Source organism: Papio anubis, chromosome 6, assembly GCF_008728515.1.
Source record: "Papio anubis isolate 15944 chromosome 6, Panubis1.0, whole genome shotgun sequence".
Taxonomy (NCBI): Eukaryota; Metazoa; Chordata; class Mammalia; order Primates; family Cercopithecidae; genus Papio; species Papio anubis.
Window position 1 is genome coordinate 48,865,771 of NC_044981.1, and position 17,581 is coordinate 48,883,351.

The following is a 17,581-nucleotide window of genomic DNA, read 5'->3' on the forward strand; positions in this document are numbered from 1 at the left end:
GTTTCTAGAATCTCATAAGCCTTTGTTAAAGAAATTGATCCATATATCATCGATTTCATTGAAATCTAAATAATCACAATGTTACATAAGCATAGGCTTTTTTTCTTTTCATGCTATCATATTCTAAGTTGAAACAAATAGGACACAACATTTTCAGCTATTTTAGTATGCTGGATTCAAGAAGAAAACAGCTAGTAAACCAAGAAAATATATTAGTCAATATATCAGCAAATACCAATCTAGGCGAGTACTTAATTGGAAAAGTTCTGTTACATTCACTTGCAATAGTACTTTCTTTGTGGTTAGAAAGGGATATAAAGTAAACGGGAAAGTGAGACATTAAAAAGAATTATAAAATAAGCTCTTGCATATAAAGTGTTATTTCCATTATCTGAAACTTAATGCTCTTTGGTAAAGCTGTCATCAGACTCAGGGATTACCAGGTTACAGGATAAGGTTAATATTTGAGAGAAAATGGAAGAATCCAATATTTTCCTCAGTTGCAATCACCTGAGCTGGAAAGGCTGTCCACAAGAAAAGAGCACCAGCAAACCTTCATCCCAATAGCAGCTGGTGTGCGGCAAGGCTTGAATTCCTGGTAGACCGCAAAAAAAGCTACTGATCCTTGTGGAAAATGCCGAGAAGCATTCTAATGCAACTCATAGAGCTTAAATTTTAAGCATTTTTTTTCCCCTCTGAGCAGCAGGAACAGATGAACTCTCAAGAAATAAAGATCTCATTTTCATGGAAATCATCTCCCAAGAACAAGAGGAAAAAAAAATAAAGAAAATGTGTGAGAGACGTGGGATTGCTGTAAAAGACAACAGGTGTCAGAGTTTTCTATGAGGACTTAACTATTCCTTGAGGTATATTTTAATGACTTTCTAACAGTTGACACAGTTTATCTTCTCTTTGGAGTAAATGGGATTCTAGTAACCAGGTGCAAAATAATCTGCTCTGAAAAACAAAGTTTAGCTACAAAACTACCGTAAATGCAAGACTCCTCCATGTCTAAAGTTAACACATCACAATATACAGAACACTGGGTACAGACAAAATTCTTTCTGGTATGTGGTTCACAGTAACCAGGCTGACTTTCTAAATGCTGATGTGATAGGCCCATCTCAAATCAAATAGCGAACACTTAATAAAGCTTCCAACGATCAGCCAGGCACGGTGGCTCACACCTGTAATCCCAGCACTTTGGGAGGCCGAGGCGGGCGGATCACAAGGTCAGGAGATCAAGACATCCTGGCTAACACAGTGAAACCCCATCTCTACTAAAAATACAAAAACTTAGCCTGGCGTTGTGGTGTGTGCCTGTAGTCCCAGCTACTTGGGAGGCTGAGGCAGAATCGCTCGAACCCAGGAGGCAGAGATTGCAATGAGCCGAGATTGCACCACTGCATTCCAGCCTGGCCGACAGAGTGAGACTGTCTCAAACAACAAAACAAAACAAACAAAAACTTCAAACAATCTCAACATATAGCACATAGGAGCACTGTGGAGCTCTTCAAAATGCTCACACCAGGACTCCATGCCCAGAATTATTGATTCAAAAGCTCTGAATGCAGCTCCAAGCAACTGTATATTTAAAAGACTGCAAGGTGATCTGATAGATGCCAAAAGTTGCAAATCACTGAAATACACATGTCAAGTGTTTACATTATAATCTCAAAGATGGGATTGATTTGAGAGTTTGATATGAAACAGTAAACACTCGTAAGTTCCTTTCTCATAAGCTTATTTCTCTGTCTCTCTCTTTTTTTTTTTTTTTTTTTTTTTTTTTTTTTTTGAGATGGTGCTCACTCTGCACCATCACAGCTCACTGCAGCCTCTACCTCCCCAGGCTCAGGTGATCCTCCCACCTCGACTTCCCAAGCAGCTGGGACCACAGACATGTGCCACCACACCTGGCTAAGTTTTGTAGAGACAGGATTTCACCATGTTGCCCAGGCTGGTCTCAAACTCCTGGGCTCAAACAATCCCCCTGCCTCGGACTTCCAAAGTGCTGGAATTATAGGTGTGAGCCACAGCGCCCAGCCTTTCTGTCTCTCTTAACCCCCACCCCCATTAATCTATGAGCTCATCAAAGACAGTTCATGTCGTGTTCATCTCTGTACTCAGAAAAACAAACTCAGTTACTGGTACATGGAAAGCATTCTGCAAATAAATGTCAAACGAAAAAGGAATAAATTCTGAATGCATTGAATTCCCATATATTCATCTTAGTATGTTCAAGGAAATAAGATGTGAACTGGGGGTCCCACATATTTAATGTCTAGATTTTATTGACAAAGTCAGAAAGGCAACAAGGATGAAAACACAAACACTAGAACAATATGTTTTAACCTCTTATGATTACAGATTTTAGGGCAGCTTAATGAAGGGTTCCCATGGCGATTATTTCTAGGAAGCCCTGGAAGAAATTATCTACATGGGTAAACAAGTTAAATGTATTCAGGTGCACTGTTAGTACGGAACATTTGTAGCTTAGAAAGGTAGACACAGTGGACTGTGTTACCTTTGTTACAGTGATGAGCATCACCTTTGCCTTAAATAACCAGGAATTTCTGTAAGCACTAATTTAGAAGCTACATAAAGCCTTCTGAGCCTGTTATTTCCCATACCCTTTATAGCTATGCACTCTATACAGATTTTTTTACTGCTCCAGAGAGTTTGCCAGCATATACTAACTTGAACATTTGTGTGCAGATCAATAAACTACACTTATATGTGAGTTACATTCATCATATAGAGAATCTAGTGAATGCTATGGGTTCTTCAACAGAGGCAAAGTGAACATTCAATAAAAACCTGCTATTTGATTCCAGAAGGTTCACAGATATCCTGAAGTCCATCTACAAATCTTCTAAGGATCTTTAAAGCTTACGTTGAGAAACTACACAGTTGAGTAATTGCATAAAACTCAGGCAGTCTATTTATACCAATGACTACACCAAACACAGACAGATGTATTAAAGGTATATACATGGCTCTCTGCCACCCTAAATGATCACTGTCCATCAGCATACACCAAAATGCTTTCATTGCCACTGTTAAAACTTCAGACTCTCTCCTCATGCATTTCTTCTAGCTTTCTACCCTCCCACATGACAAAACAAAGAAAAGCTTGACACTCTGTTCACCATGTTGCCAGTCCATGTGCATTAATTTGCTAATACATCCAACATGTCTGCTAGAAGGCTCAGTCATACAGTGGCAAAATTAATTAGGGCAACCACCCTTACAGCTGAAATACAGCCAACAACATGAAAATTTTCATGGCATTTGTATACGTCTTTACATAATTCATTGCATTTAAAAAGTTTCAGAAAAAGAGCCTTTCAGGACGGAATTTTCTTACGTCTGCATTTCATTTTCAATATTTATGTTTACATGATTGAAAGAAATTTACCCTTTTAATATTAACAACACAATTGTTAAGGTATTTAGGAGTGCCTCTATGATTTCAGCTAATTGTAACAGCCAAGCACTTAGTGGAGGTGAGCGTTGACAAGAGTCACCTGGGAGCTGCACCTTTAACGTGCCAGTAATTAGGCACTGAAAAGGCAGCCACCACCATTTACACTCAGTGTGAGCCCATTAAACTCATCCAGGTTATGCTGTTCATTCCTGCAGTGACTAAAAAACAAAATATTCATTTTGTAAAAGAATAATACACCTTTTCAAGTTCCTAGGACAATATTTATTGCACCAGAACAGTCATTCCACAAAAATAGCACTTTAATGGCCCAAAAGTTCCACACATGGGAAAAACGTTTACATCTGGCATCTGAAAATATAACATCATTATTAGTAAAAATCCCTAGATAAGTTCCAATGTTTGTAAATGTGACTAAAACTTCGGGTTATATTACAGATTGCTTGAAGACTAAATTAAGAGTTTAATTAGGCATCACTAACCTCACCATGATACACACCTATATACAAAAAATATATATATATATTCTCAAACTTTTCTGGATACTATACAGTTACATATATATATAGAGAGAGAGAGTTACATATATATACATACACATATACATATATATACACATATGTATATATATAGAGAGAGATGGAGTCTTGCTCTGTTGCCAAGGCTAGAGTGCAGTGTCACCATCTCGGCTCACTGCAACCTCTGCCTCCGGGTTCAAGCAATTCTCCTGCCTCAGCCACCTGAGTGGCCACCTGAGATTACAGGTGCATGCCACGATGCCCGGCTAATTTTTGTATTTTTACTAGAGACAGAGTTTCACCATGTTGGTCAGATTGAGCTGGAACTCCTGACCTCATGATCCGCCTGCCTCAGCCTCCCAAAGTGCTGGGATTACAGGTGTGAACCACTAAACCCACCCTAAAGTATATTTTTAAATGCACAGAATGAATAAAGAAAATTCATCATCTCCTCATCACGCTTTTTTTTGGTCTGAGCTCCTTCCCATTTCTCTTCTGCTGTCCGCCAGTAGTTAGGGTTACATGACTTTGTTTTCAATGGCTTCATAATTTCCATAATATAAGTGTACTGCAACTTATTTAACCGGTCTTATACTACTGATTGACTATCAGATGGATTATTTCTAGTACTGTCATCCCTCTATATGTGTGGGGAATTTGTTCCAGAGTCCCTGTGGATACCAATATCCTCGGTTGATCAAGTCTCTAATATAAAATTGTATAGTATTTGCATATAACCTGCACACATCCTTCTGTGTACTTTAAATCATCTCTAGATTACTTATAATACCTAATACAATGCAAATACTATATAAATCACTGTTCTACTGTATTGGTTTTTATTTGTATTGTTTTTATTGTTGTATTTTTTTAAATATTGTGCATCTGAGGTTGGTTGAATCCACAGATACAGAACCCACATACATGAAGGGCCAAGTGTATTTTTGGCTACTACAGACAACATTACATAAAATTTTCTTGATTACTGTTAAACATACAATTTTATACATAGGTACAAATATATTCATAATTTTCTAGATGTGGAATTGTTAGGTGAAAGCACATGAGATTGTAATTTTGATTTAAAGGGCTACTACTAAAATGCCTTTCAGATAGGATGCAGCAATTTATACCCTGCAATAATGCAGCAGAGTTCCTGTTTCTCCACTCCTTTATACTTGGCATATTGTCAGACTTTTTGCTGTTTGTTAGTGTGTCATGTGAAAATATGACATTTTGTCAGATATCTAGTTAGCCTCCCTTTCACTAAATATGAAGTTCAGCATATTTTGCTTTCTTTTCTATTGGTTTTGGTGAGCTTTTATATATTTTTTAAAAACTAGCCCTTAACTTTCAAATACATTTTAATTTTTTCTACTTCGAGATTGGTATTTTGACTTAAAAAAAATGTTGCCAGGCGCAGTGGCTTACGCCTGTAATCCCAGCATTTGGGAGACCGACACGGGAGGATCACCTAAGGTGAGGAGTTCAAGACCAGCCTGGCCAACATGGTGAAACCCCGTCTCTACTAAAAATACAAAAATTGGCCAGGTGTGGCGGCAGGCACCTGTAATCCCAGCTACTCGGGAAGCTGAGGCAGGAGAATCACTTGAACCTGGGACACAGAGGTGGCAGTGAGCTGAGATCACGCCATTGCACTCCAGCCTGGGGAACAACAGCGAGACTTTGTCTCAAAAAAAAAAAAAAAGGGTGGGTGTGTGTGTGTGTGTGTGTGTGTGTGTGTGTGTGTGTAGCCAGGCACAGTTTTGATTTCTATCCTTATTTATTTTTAGAGATAGGGTCTCTCTCTATTGCCCAAGCTGGAGTGCAGTGGCATGATCATAGCTCACTGAAGCCTCAACTTCTGAGTTCAAGTAATCCTCCCACCTCAGCCTCCCCAGTAGCTGGGATTATAGGCACATGCCATCATGCCTTGCTCAAGTTTTTTTTTTCTTTTTTTGTAGAGCCGGAGTATTGCTGTGTTGCCCAGTCTGGTCCCAAACTCCTGGGTTCAAGTAATCCTCCTGCCTCAGCCTCCCAAAGTACTGGGATTATAGTTGTGAGCCACTGCGCCCAGCCTCCTTTCCCATTCTTAATGAGAAGTCCTTGGAGATGTTTTGATCAAGAACTATAGGTAACAGTTGAAGTTTTATATCTGAATCAACAGAAATCAATATTCTTTCTGGAGTATTAGTAACTCTTTCTCTAATCTCCAACTGAATAATAAAAATACAGTTAGGTATCTGAATTAATGTATTTAACAATTAATGTATTTAATGTATTTTATTGAGCAACTACTATGTATCAGTCTTTTTAGGCACTTGGGATACAGAAATGAGTAAACTAGACCAAGATTCCTATCCTCATGAAATCAGGAATAAGAGTACTGATAAACATTTCCATTTATTAATGAGAACTACAAACATCACTTCTATGAAGTAAAATACAATTACATTTTCAAGTAATTCAAGAAAGAATTACTTCTCTTCTCAGAAGGAAATTTTTCACTTTCCTAAAATTTTAAGTTTCCCAAATATTTCTTTAGTGGTCATGTCTATGAGTGCCCACAGATTTAAAGTATGTAACATGCAACCTATATTGGAAGAGTGGGTCTTTTCAGATCTTTACTAACTCAAAATTTTGAGAACTGCATAGTACAATGGAAATATGTACTGCTGTCTTTAAAACCTTAAAGTGACTTGTGTATAAAATAGAAATAAATCTGTGGCACTACACTCAGCACAGTGCTAGACACTTAGAGCTACACTATCTATACAAAGAGATCACTCAGGGGAGCACAGGGAATAAAGCCATATATCCCATTCGATCTTAAGACAGAATTCTTTCATCAAGTGACCCACCTCTCCAGAGAATAGCTTCTTACAGCCCTATTTAGACCCTGGTGTGGATTTGCAAATTAAATGAAAAGACCATTAGAAAACATTTCTGTTTAAAGTGCTAAATGGGCTGCAACTTTCAAAACTAACCAGCCTGCCAAATTGTGATTTAAAGTGAAATTGGCATGAGCAGACATTTCCACATCAGCCTGTAGCACATCTGGTCCAGACCAAACAAACAGAAGATTTATTCTGTCAGGGAGATCATTTAGCATTCCTTTTCATGCTTCAGAAGGAGCCTGTACCTGTCACTCACCAAAGCAGTCGGCTTTTGGTGGCTAGGCTCTGTTGCTCTCCCTGACTAGCCTTGATCTAATACTTCTAAGGAGGCTCATGTGCACCGCTCCACCTGGGAGCCCAGTACCCATGCCAAGTTCATTTCCATAGTCTTATAGAAACCTCCTGGAGGATTTCAAACATCTGCTCATAAGTAAAGAAACATTGTCTTGAGCTCTAACAGTAATATAAAGGGCAACTGAACCTTCTTTTGCAAATAAAGCAGAGCTGATAAATGATCTTATTTCATAAGACTGGGGGCAAGTATTTGTGTGTCTTTCTGAGTTCAAATATTTAAAATATAGTCCATTAATCATGGGGAAAATCAGATGTATCCAAAGTTTTGCCATTTAGTAATGTATAGTAAGGATTGTAAAATAGGTTTAAAAGTCTGTCATTTTTCTAAAACTAAATGAATATATTTACAAAAACTATGCCATTATTCCTAAAATGAATAACATTCTCTCTCTCCCCCTCCCCACCCCCTTTAGCTACAGCCTCAGACACAGCCAAGTATAGTGCTCTTGCTGCATGAAGCCAAATAGCCACTTTCTTCTCTGGAATGTTAATCTGCTCTTATTGGAGTTAGCAACCCCAGGAGGATCGCTTCCTGACTTGTCTCATCGAGAAAAATAAAATAAAATAAAAAACACTCCTCTTTCCCACTCTGGAGTGCTGTGAATACGCAGAAGGGATAGATATACCGCCACTGAGAATTCCCACATCTCCTTATGATGTTGCTATACGAGGATATGAAAGATTCTGTTTTAATCTAAACAAAAACTGAAAAAGGAAGAGGCAAATTTTTGTGTGTGTTGATGCACATATTTTTTCTAATATTTAGCTAAAATTTACCTCTAATTATTCCTTTAAGAAATAAATGAGTTAGGCATAATGTTCTCCAATGCCCCTCCAGTTGTAACACAATTATCATGAATTATCATGGTGGTTCCTTTGTCCTTGAGGAATTTATTTAATTCATAGACACTATTACTTTGCTTTCATGCTGACCTGTGAATCAAGGTCTAGGAAATCAGAGGGAGTTTATCACATAAACATAGAAAAGGTATTTATCTTACTTAACTTATAAGAAATGCAATTTTTAATCTAGAGATTTCCAAGACAGTTTTTAAAGTATGCATCGAAGAAGGCACACAGTTTATACAAATATTTTCATCCCTTTTGGTTTGTTATAGCACCAAGATAGTATGAAGGGTGAATTACCTCTACACTTGTTTCATGTCTGTCCCTCCTACTGAGGCATTAATAGATGTGATACCATGAGTACTGCATTGTTAATACTCAGCTAAATCTCTAGAGCTCAGAAAATGCTCTTCTCAAATTCATACAGAACATTCTTATATAGGTTATGCTCTAGCTACTGCATTTGTAATGAAAAATATGTAACTACACCAAAATCCGCTTCTTCAGAAGGAAACAACAAAAATGAGCCTTCCATAACAACAAAAATTAATTGCAACCAATCTTGAAATATCTTGACATGAAATGTTGGAAATTTCTTAGAGTATCTGAACATTTTATCTACTTGAAATATGTTAAGTCAGAGAAAAAGACATAGAATGATATTTAGTACCTAAATCACTTATGGATACATTTACTTGTATCCTTATTTGAAGATATAATGTTAACATTGAAAATAGTATGCATGTATACTTTCACCATAAAAATTGGAGTAATACCATGTAGAGAAAGATTTCATCCTTCCTTAGTGAACCTGAAGAACTTCAAAATAAAAAAGAACACATCTGATTTTAAAAAGTTATAGTCAGTCAGGCGCGGTGGCTCATGCCTGTAATCCTAGCACTTTGGGAGACCAAGGCGGGCAGATGGCCTGAGGTCAGTAGTTTGAGACCACCATGGGCAACATGGTGAAACCCCGCCTCTACTAAAATACAAAAAAGTAGCCAGGTGTGGTGGCACATGCTGTAGTCTCATTTACTCGAGAGGCTGAGTCACGAGAATTGCTTGAACCCAGGAGAGAATGATAGGAATTAGAAAGTTACTTTATTTTTCTAGTTTATATTCTTTTAAAGACTACATTTAGAATTAAAGAAGAGAAGCTCAAAGCAGACAGGAGGTGACTTTGTTTTAATAGCTCATTGGATTGATTGATAAGTTGAAGAGATAAAAAAGTAATCTACTTATAAAATATAGAGATTTAGTCCATGAAAAAATGATGTGCAGCTTATAAACTGTGTCTCAGTGAGATCATGCAATGTCATTTGACTGTTAGGAATCTCTAATCAGAAATAATTTATCATATGAATAGCCAAGAAACAAACAAACAAAATCAAGGAAAAGTAAACAGTCTTGATCATCAAAATAATGGGTAATGTATATGGAAGGAAAAAAAACAGCAGAAGCAAAATATGGTCAGAATATATAAAAAGACTATTTGGGAACAATAAAATTTTATTGAATACGTTCTCAAAATGGGGCACTTTGAAACTTTTAAGAACATCCTTGTAGATGTATTATTTTGGGTTTGGTTTTCCAAATATTTAACACATTTCATATGCAATTAATTATCTATGAAGCTTTCTTATCAAAGTTTTCACTCTATTTAAATAATGTTATCAGAATTTAAAAAAATAGTGTACTACAACTCAGGCATTGATTTGTGCTGTTCTCAATTTCCTAAAAATCTCAACTCATATATGTCAAAATTGTAATCTTTTCAAAGTGACTAAAAACATGGACATAATGATAAGGTTTCACAAATGTCAGAAAGTTTTACTGTCTAACAAGACCACAGCAAGGTTTTTAAAATGTAGGGGAGTTGATTTAAGTCTCTGTAGATAGCTAGTTTGGATTGAGAAGGAAAACGTTCCATCAAAAACTCAGCACAAAATTTTTTGAGAACCTTCTGCTTATGAAGTCCTGTACTTGATACTTTAGCACATTCAAAAGTCTGGAGAGACAAAACAAAAAACAAAAAAAAAAAAAACAAAAAAAAAAGTCTGAAGAGATTGTAGAATAATAAGGGAATTACAAGTGCCTAACCAAATGCTACCTATGCTAAATAGCATATGCCATAAAGCCAAAAATAAATTAAAATTTAATTAAATGTAACAGTATTAGCTTATTAATACATAAAAAATAAATATACTTAAAGAGAAATTAAATTTTATTGAGTAGGAGTTATCAGAATAGTCTAGTTTTAAATTTTGAAAAGCATCCTTTTAGATTTATTGTATTATTTGGGGTTTAGGTTTGTAAATTTCAACACATACCATATGTATTTAATTACCTATTAATCTAACTGCCCCCTCCCCCAACCCCATCAAACAATATTCAATTTTACCTTTGTGATCATTCATGGACATGTGCATAGATTGTGGTGGTGTCGTGGTTTTTTGCATTTTATCATTTTTGTTAGGGACGTGACTCTTTAAAATGGACCCCTAATGTAGTACTAAAGAGCTGTTCCTAAGCACAAGAAAGCTAGTGCCTCGTGGAGAAGATGCATGTTAGATATGCTTAATTCAGGCGTAAGTTATATAGTACCGGTAGCCCTAAATTCTATGTTAGTGAATCAACAAAATATTGAATACAGTGTTTTTAAGCAGAAATACACAGAAAGCAAGGTTAGGTATTGATCTGTTGACAAAAATGTAAAAAATGTGACCTGAGGCTCACAGGAACCTAATCCTGCATTTCTCTTAGGAGCAATGGCTCCATTTTAGCTACATCAGTGTTCACAATGACTTTAGAGAACATAACCACTAATATTGAGTATTGACTGTGTATCTATGTTTGTATATGTGTTTGTGTGTATATATGGGTTCTTTTTTAAAAATAAAACAAAACCCAGAAGTTATCAAACTTGAAAATTACTTCAAATTCCACTATTTGGGAAAATATTAGAGGAGAAAAGCGGAAATAACATTGGATTTTAGTTGTGCATAATATTTTTAGCCATTGAAATTTCCATAAGGAGTTTTAGCACATGCAGTTAATTTGCATGAGAGACAGCTGGAGCATATTGGCTCTTTCAAAGCCACTATGATTTATCAACTCAATAATGCATGAGCTTAGACAAAGTTATACAACTGTCTATATTTTTAACAAGGTGATAGAGTAAGAAATTTGCTAAAGCAGCCATTCCAGACCCAGGTGACTAAAAGAAGGTTAGATCATTTACACAAACTGGAGCACAATTTTATAGTCCTGCTTTATTTTTGGCCTTGGATTTTTTTTCCTGAAAATAATATTTTGTTTGGAAAAAGTGCCAAACTTACAAACAGACAGTTTGGGACACTGAAGTCATGTGTTCTTATAAGCTATTATTACAATATGGAGAGAGTCAAATTAAAATCTCTACAAAGTTACCTCTGGAAATAGATTCAACTTGCAGAGGCAGGCTCTAAAAAAGACTAAAACTATTTTTCTCTGTTTATTCAATGAAATTGAATGGCCTTTATTTATTAAACTCCAAATGGAAAAAAATGGTTCATAGGAAATGTCTCTTTTTTAGATTCAAGTCTCTTTTATGGTCTTTGTTAGGATTTGAGGAGAATGAAGCCAGATACAATTAAGAAGTTACTGTGTAAGAAGAAAAGGAAACAAACTTTTGTCTACCTTTATCATAAGGTTGTCACAGGGGGTGCCCATTATTTAATTCTCCTGACATGGTTGAAATACTACTTGGTTTCTATTTTTTAAAAAAGAAGTTATCGTTATAGTAGACACATAGGTTGCAAAAGCTGAATACATGGACTTTGAAGTTATGTGTAGCGACACAGAGAATAGAAAGCAAATAGAATTTAAAATATTGCAATTGAAAAGATACTGTTATGACTTAGTATTCAATGATTACTGGTATAAAAAGGAAAGAAATTATTTGAAGACTCAAAAGTTTCTGTGCCTAGGTGACTAGAAGAGTAACTGTATCTATTTTAGAACAAATAGAAAAGTTTGAATTTAACCATTATAACTAATTTTGGGCATCCATTAGAACTCATTTCAGGCATTCATATCTACAGGTCATAAACTTCAATACCAATATGCTAACTCTACAAGATATCAAATGTCTATCTTATTCAGACTTCTACCACTTCCCCGCTAATGAGATACAAGAAGAAGGATAATAAAAAATAAATTTCATGAGTATCATTTGCGCCCAGTCATCTTTCTTGCCAGAATGTCTTGGACTGGTAGGTTGAAGCCAGGAATTGGCCGACAGCATCAAACAATAAGTTTGCTGATGTGAGGCCAAAAGTTCTAGTAAGCCTCCCACTGAAAAAGGCTACTGAAGTGTACAAATAAATCAAGTATCAATATATAAACACTTTGTTTCAGTCAGCCCAATCTTACTTTAAATGCCAAGTCAAGTGAGGACAGGGGAACCAGAAACGGTGTACTACACAGTTACCAGTAACCACAGGAGTAACTGGAAAAAACCTCCTTGATAGTTAGGTTTGGAGAGGCATCCATACTGCCAGAGTTTAGAATTAAAGTATATTACCTATAACTGTGTACAAATCCCTTATTTTATAGGGGAGAAAACCGAGATTCAATGTTGTACATTTAATCAGTGCAGAGGTGAAAATAGGAACCAAGTCCTCAAACTCATACAGTCTCAAAATTGAACAATCTCTCTAAGAGATCAACCACTCTCAGCCGGGCGCTGTGGCTCACGCCTGTAATCCCAGCACCTTGGGAGGCTGAGGTGGGCAGATCACCTGAGGTCAAGAAATCGAGACTATCCTGGCCAACATGGTGAAACCCCGTCTGTACTAAACGTACAAAAATTAACTGCGCATGGTGGCACGCACCTGTAGTTCCAGCTATTTGGGAGGCTGAAACAGAAGAATCGCTTGAACCCAGGAGGCGGAGGTTGCAGTGAGCCGAGATCACGCCACTGCACTCCAGCCTGGATGACAGAGTGAGACTTCGTCAAAAAAACAAAACAAAACAAAAACAAAAACAAAACCACTCTCCAGAACAGCAGTTTTCAAACTTTTCTTTGCATTAGAATTCCATGGAGGGCTTATTAAAACACAGATTGCTAGACTCTACCCCCAGTCTTTCTTATTCCATAGGTCTGGGGTAAAACCAGGCAATTTGCATTTTTAAAAGTTCCCTGGTGCTGCCGACCCTGCTGGTCTTGGAAGTGAACTCTGATAACTATCGTTCTATACCTTCTAGTCTAATATGTATTCCAGTCTAACAAATTGCATCTCAGGAAAAAATGAACTCTGCCCTGATATGGCTAGTCACAACAGTTAAAAAAAAAAAGATATAGTCTGAGAAATCATGACAGTATGGGCAGATATCATGATGGCATAGCTAGAGCAATTCTTCATTCCACTCAAAAACCAAAGTATTCTTCAGCCAATGCATATCTTATGGCTACTCTATAACTAAGAGTTATTGATCTTCTGCTTCTCATCCCAGTGCGAAAACTTCTTGGACTTAAAGCGAAGAGTATTATCAGGATTTCTCTGGAAGCAAAGAAAGATGAGATCATTTAGCTGTCTTTTTCCCCCAGGTATTGAAGTAATGTGATAAAAATTATACAGTGGCAGCATTGATTATCCAAAGTCTAGGTATGAAATTTAGCAAGCAAAGATATATACACATAAAAAAGGTCATCACTAGATAATAGAGATGAGGAAGTCAATAGAAGCACCAGAGCTCCATTGAAACAGAACACCTCGATACATCTATTGTATATAACTACTATGTACAAGTTATTGTGCGTGATGTGAGTGAGTGGGGAGGATAGTGAGAAAGACCTAGCCCTGCCCACAAGGGGCTTTCAGTAACTAATATTCAGAATCTAAATCTAATAAGATGCTCAATGTAATAGCATGTATATTATAGTATATTTGTGCAAATGTGTATGTAGTGTATGCATATTAAAGTGAGTAAATTTAAACAAGTGTTTCAGAATGAATATTGAAAGAGGTTTTAAGAAATACAACATTCTGAGAAAGAAACAACAGTGGCAAATCTGGCATTCTGTAAAGTAATCATGATGCATTTTAAATGAAAATGGCATGCAGTATCAAAGGAGAATCAATACCTTTGAGTAACAGGCAACAAAAATAGTTTACAAACTATTGAAAACTTCATATAATTTTTCAATAATTCTATAATTTTTATCTACTTTCCTATCTACATAATCAGAAACTTGATATTTGGTCGTGAATATTTTAAACTTACTATTGTCTGCTTATATATCCCAAACTTTGCAAGTAATCATCAAATCTAAATTACCGACCCTTATACTTTACTTTGAAAGATGTCTATGGAATAACATAAAATATAAAAAGAATTCAATTTTAAACTCTCTAAGAATCAATTAAGTATCTAATGATCTATTAGAGTGAAATAACATCAAAAAATATCAAATCTTATGCCCCTCATTTAATATAAGTGCACTATGAATCCAAAGGTGTCTCCTGGCATATATACATGACTCTCTTGAAAGTACTATAGAGAAAGACATAATTTCTTCCTGAGGTTGGAATCTGCCAAGGCCTTCTCTGTCTGTCATGTAGAAGAACCGTGATGTTGAATGTATTTGCAAGAGCAAGAAAGCAATTCAGCAGATACAGAAAAAAAATTGCAAGCCAACTGTCAAAAGGAAAAATGGGTCTTACCCACCAGTCACAAAAGGACCTATCAGTGTAACAAAACAGTATCAACTATGAATGACAACAGTTTTAAATGTAAGATAAAATGCAACTTTGTACAAATATACTACAAGGAATTCTCTGAGTACTTAAAAAAAAAAAGTAAATTGAAAGGAAGGATCTGTCTAGAGGTTATTTGCTCATCCCAACAGAGAGCATGATGAAAACTTCAACATTCACCTTTGCGGAAATGAATCTCGAATCTGCACGTCTACACTGTCCTTTTTCCAAGGGTAGTCCTGAATCTTTATAAACCTTCTGGGATTTCCGCTGGAATTTCTAGCTAGCGTCAAGTACAAAACAGAAATATTTTTCATGCTGCTTACCTAACTGCCATGACTTTGATGCTGTTACTGATACCACAAGCATAGGTTAAGCCGAGTCACATTGACAGATGAATGATAACAAACATCTATCATGTATCACTTTCTTTTCAAAGTTTCATTGGGCCTTGACCACTATGCAATGAAATCTAAATTTCATTTAGATTTTATTTATAAATGATAGCATTCATTTAAGGACTTTTCCAACAATCTAGCCAACATACTTTCTTTTTTTTATTTCCTGTCTCCCTATTATTCTATAGAAGACTTGTGCCCTGGTCAAAACAAATCTTCTCACTATCCAGAACACCCTTAAACTCCATGCTGACCTAGCTTATTTATGGCACATTCCCTTGCCTAATGTCCATCTTTACTTTTCAATAAATACTGAGGCTTTCCTTGTTCAATAAAAATAAATACTGCAGGTAAAAAAAAAACTAAAGATGAACAATATGGAATGGATTTAGCCATGAAAAGCTCATCAGTGGCCTTTATCAGATCCACTTCCGTAGCATTTCAGAGGCAATATTTAAACAGTAGAAACTGAGGAGGGAGTCTCTCTGGAGACTTTTGTTATTCAGCTATAGTACCTCCTTTTTCTCCTCATGCTAGTCATCCTACTGTCCGATTTAACTCACAACTCAAATGCCTAATTTCTCCTATACTAAAATCTAAAATCTGGCCAACATCCCAAAAGTGTTTAATATCTGTGTGGATGCTCTAACCTGCACGCTAGCATCTCAGTTACTTGAACTTTCTCTTTTCCAGAAAGACAATCTTGTTGCTCAAAAAAAAAAATGGAGTTAATTAATCTTACTGTGGCTCAAGAGAACACTACCTGAATAGAGTCCTGATAGTGTCCCAAAAGAGGAAAGAAATTGAAAGGTCCTTGTAAAATTTGGGAGTTTGGGCCCAAGTAATTTAAGATGGGTCTCTCAAGAGGCCATTAATTAGGACTGGGCAAAGTTAGGATGTAATAGTTTTTTGTATTGGTGACACAAGGAGGCAAAGGTCTTGAAGTCAGTCATGAAGAGATCATTGTTGCCGTGATAAGTATGTTACCAGTTCAGGTGAGCAACCTATTGTTCTGTATAGATAGACATTTGCCCAGTTAAGCATGTTTGCCTGGATAAATTGATGTACAAGAATTTCCTGAGGCAAACAGTGAAGCTGTTTATTGTGTGTGGTCTTATCTTCCTTGCTAAGAACTTTTCAGAACAAATGATTAAGTTATATTGATACAGATGTTCTCGGTTTTCACAGAGTTGACCAAAAGGAGAAAAGATCCTTCTTGAATTATTTCCCCAGGACAAAAATCACTCCTTGTAAGGAATAAGAAATTGTAGCATGAAATCAAACGTGTTATTTCGCTGTTGAACATAAGGCAAACTGTTTCCATTACTGTGTAATTTGATCTCACAACCAAAGTCAGTTCACTAGAAATAAAAGAAAAACAGACAACATAAGTTTTCTCTATGGTCCAGGACCATCAGCTGTTAGTTATTCTTGCAGACAGACTTTTTCCTATGAAAGAAAAGCATCACCAAGGTGAAGTTCTCATAAGAGTTTTCTTGTCTGTCACAATTTGCACTACTTGGACTCTACAGTTCTAAATCAAGAAGACTCTTCAACAAACCTGCCATTTCTTCTTTCTTTGATTCAATTTCTTTGAAATCTGGCATGAATCAGCTCCCCAACTTATCGCTTTCCCTGGAGCCATTTCTCTTAGTATCTCTTCTCCTTCCCTGATTTATAGGAGAGGTTTGCCCCCTCCTTTGCACTCAACAGCCACATTACTAAAAGCATTTCGTCCTCTTGGTTTTCATAATGGAAATGTTAAGTTTTCCACAGAGGACGTTCCCTGGAGAGGAGTTTTGCTCACACCCGAGAATGGATGTCAGTTAATATTTAGACACAATTAATTAATGGTAAACCCTAAGGCAAACTTTGCTGTTAGGAAAATCAGACTGTATCCCCGATTAAATGAAGGGCTGCTTCCTTGCTGCAGATGTTTGTTCTATTATCAGCAAAGACTGACATCACGTGCTTGGTGGATGCAGACATAGGTTAATTAAGAATATTTAAGATGTATGACAGAAAGAGTGTCGGGCTTTCTCAAGCTAAGTTGCCAATGTTTCCCTACCTCCTAACTTTCTCTTCATATAGTTCCTTTTTTCTACCACACCTCAGATTTCAGTCCATGATGTCATAACAAGCTTCCAGATTTCTGAAAAGCTCCTCGAGTCGCTCTGAGGGCTTTTAAAGACCTTCCTCAAGTCATTTAGCCTACAGGGACTTGAAACATTTATCATTCTATTCACTGAGAACCATTGGAGGATGTATTTATGTTTTTGCTTCAGTGAATACAGAAGTCTGGATATGGCTGAATCTAATAACTGAAGGTTTTATCTTGACGTTGTAAATATAATGAAAATGTGTACAAAATGGTATATGCTAT

The 17,581-nt window shown here is 36.4% G+C and overlaps 1 long non-coding RNA gene across 1 annotated transcript in view; it reads left to right on the forward strand.

Annotated features, from left to right (window-relative positions):
- The window catches only part of LOC116275291, a 31,256-nt gene extending 22,295 nt beyond the window's left edge, over positions 1 to 8,961 (forward strand). Inside the window, exons 2-3 of the long non-coding RNA XR_004184299.1 lie at positions 704 to 866; positions 7,628 to 8,961. This is a non-coding gene — a long non-coding RNA (uncharacterized LOC116275291). The remainder of the gene's footprint in view (positions 1 to 703; positions 867 to 7,627) is intronic.
- The last annotated feature ends 8,620 nt before the right edge of the window (positions 8,962 to 17,581 follow it).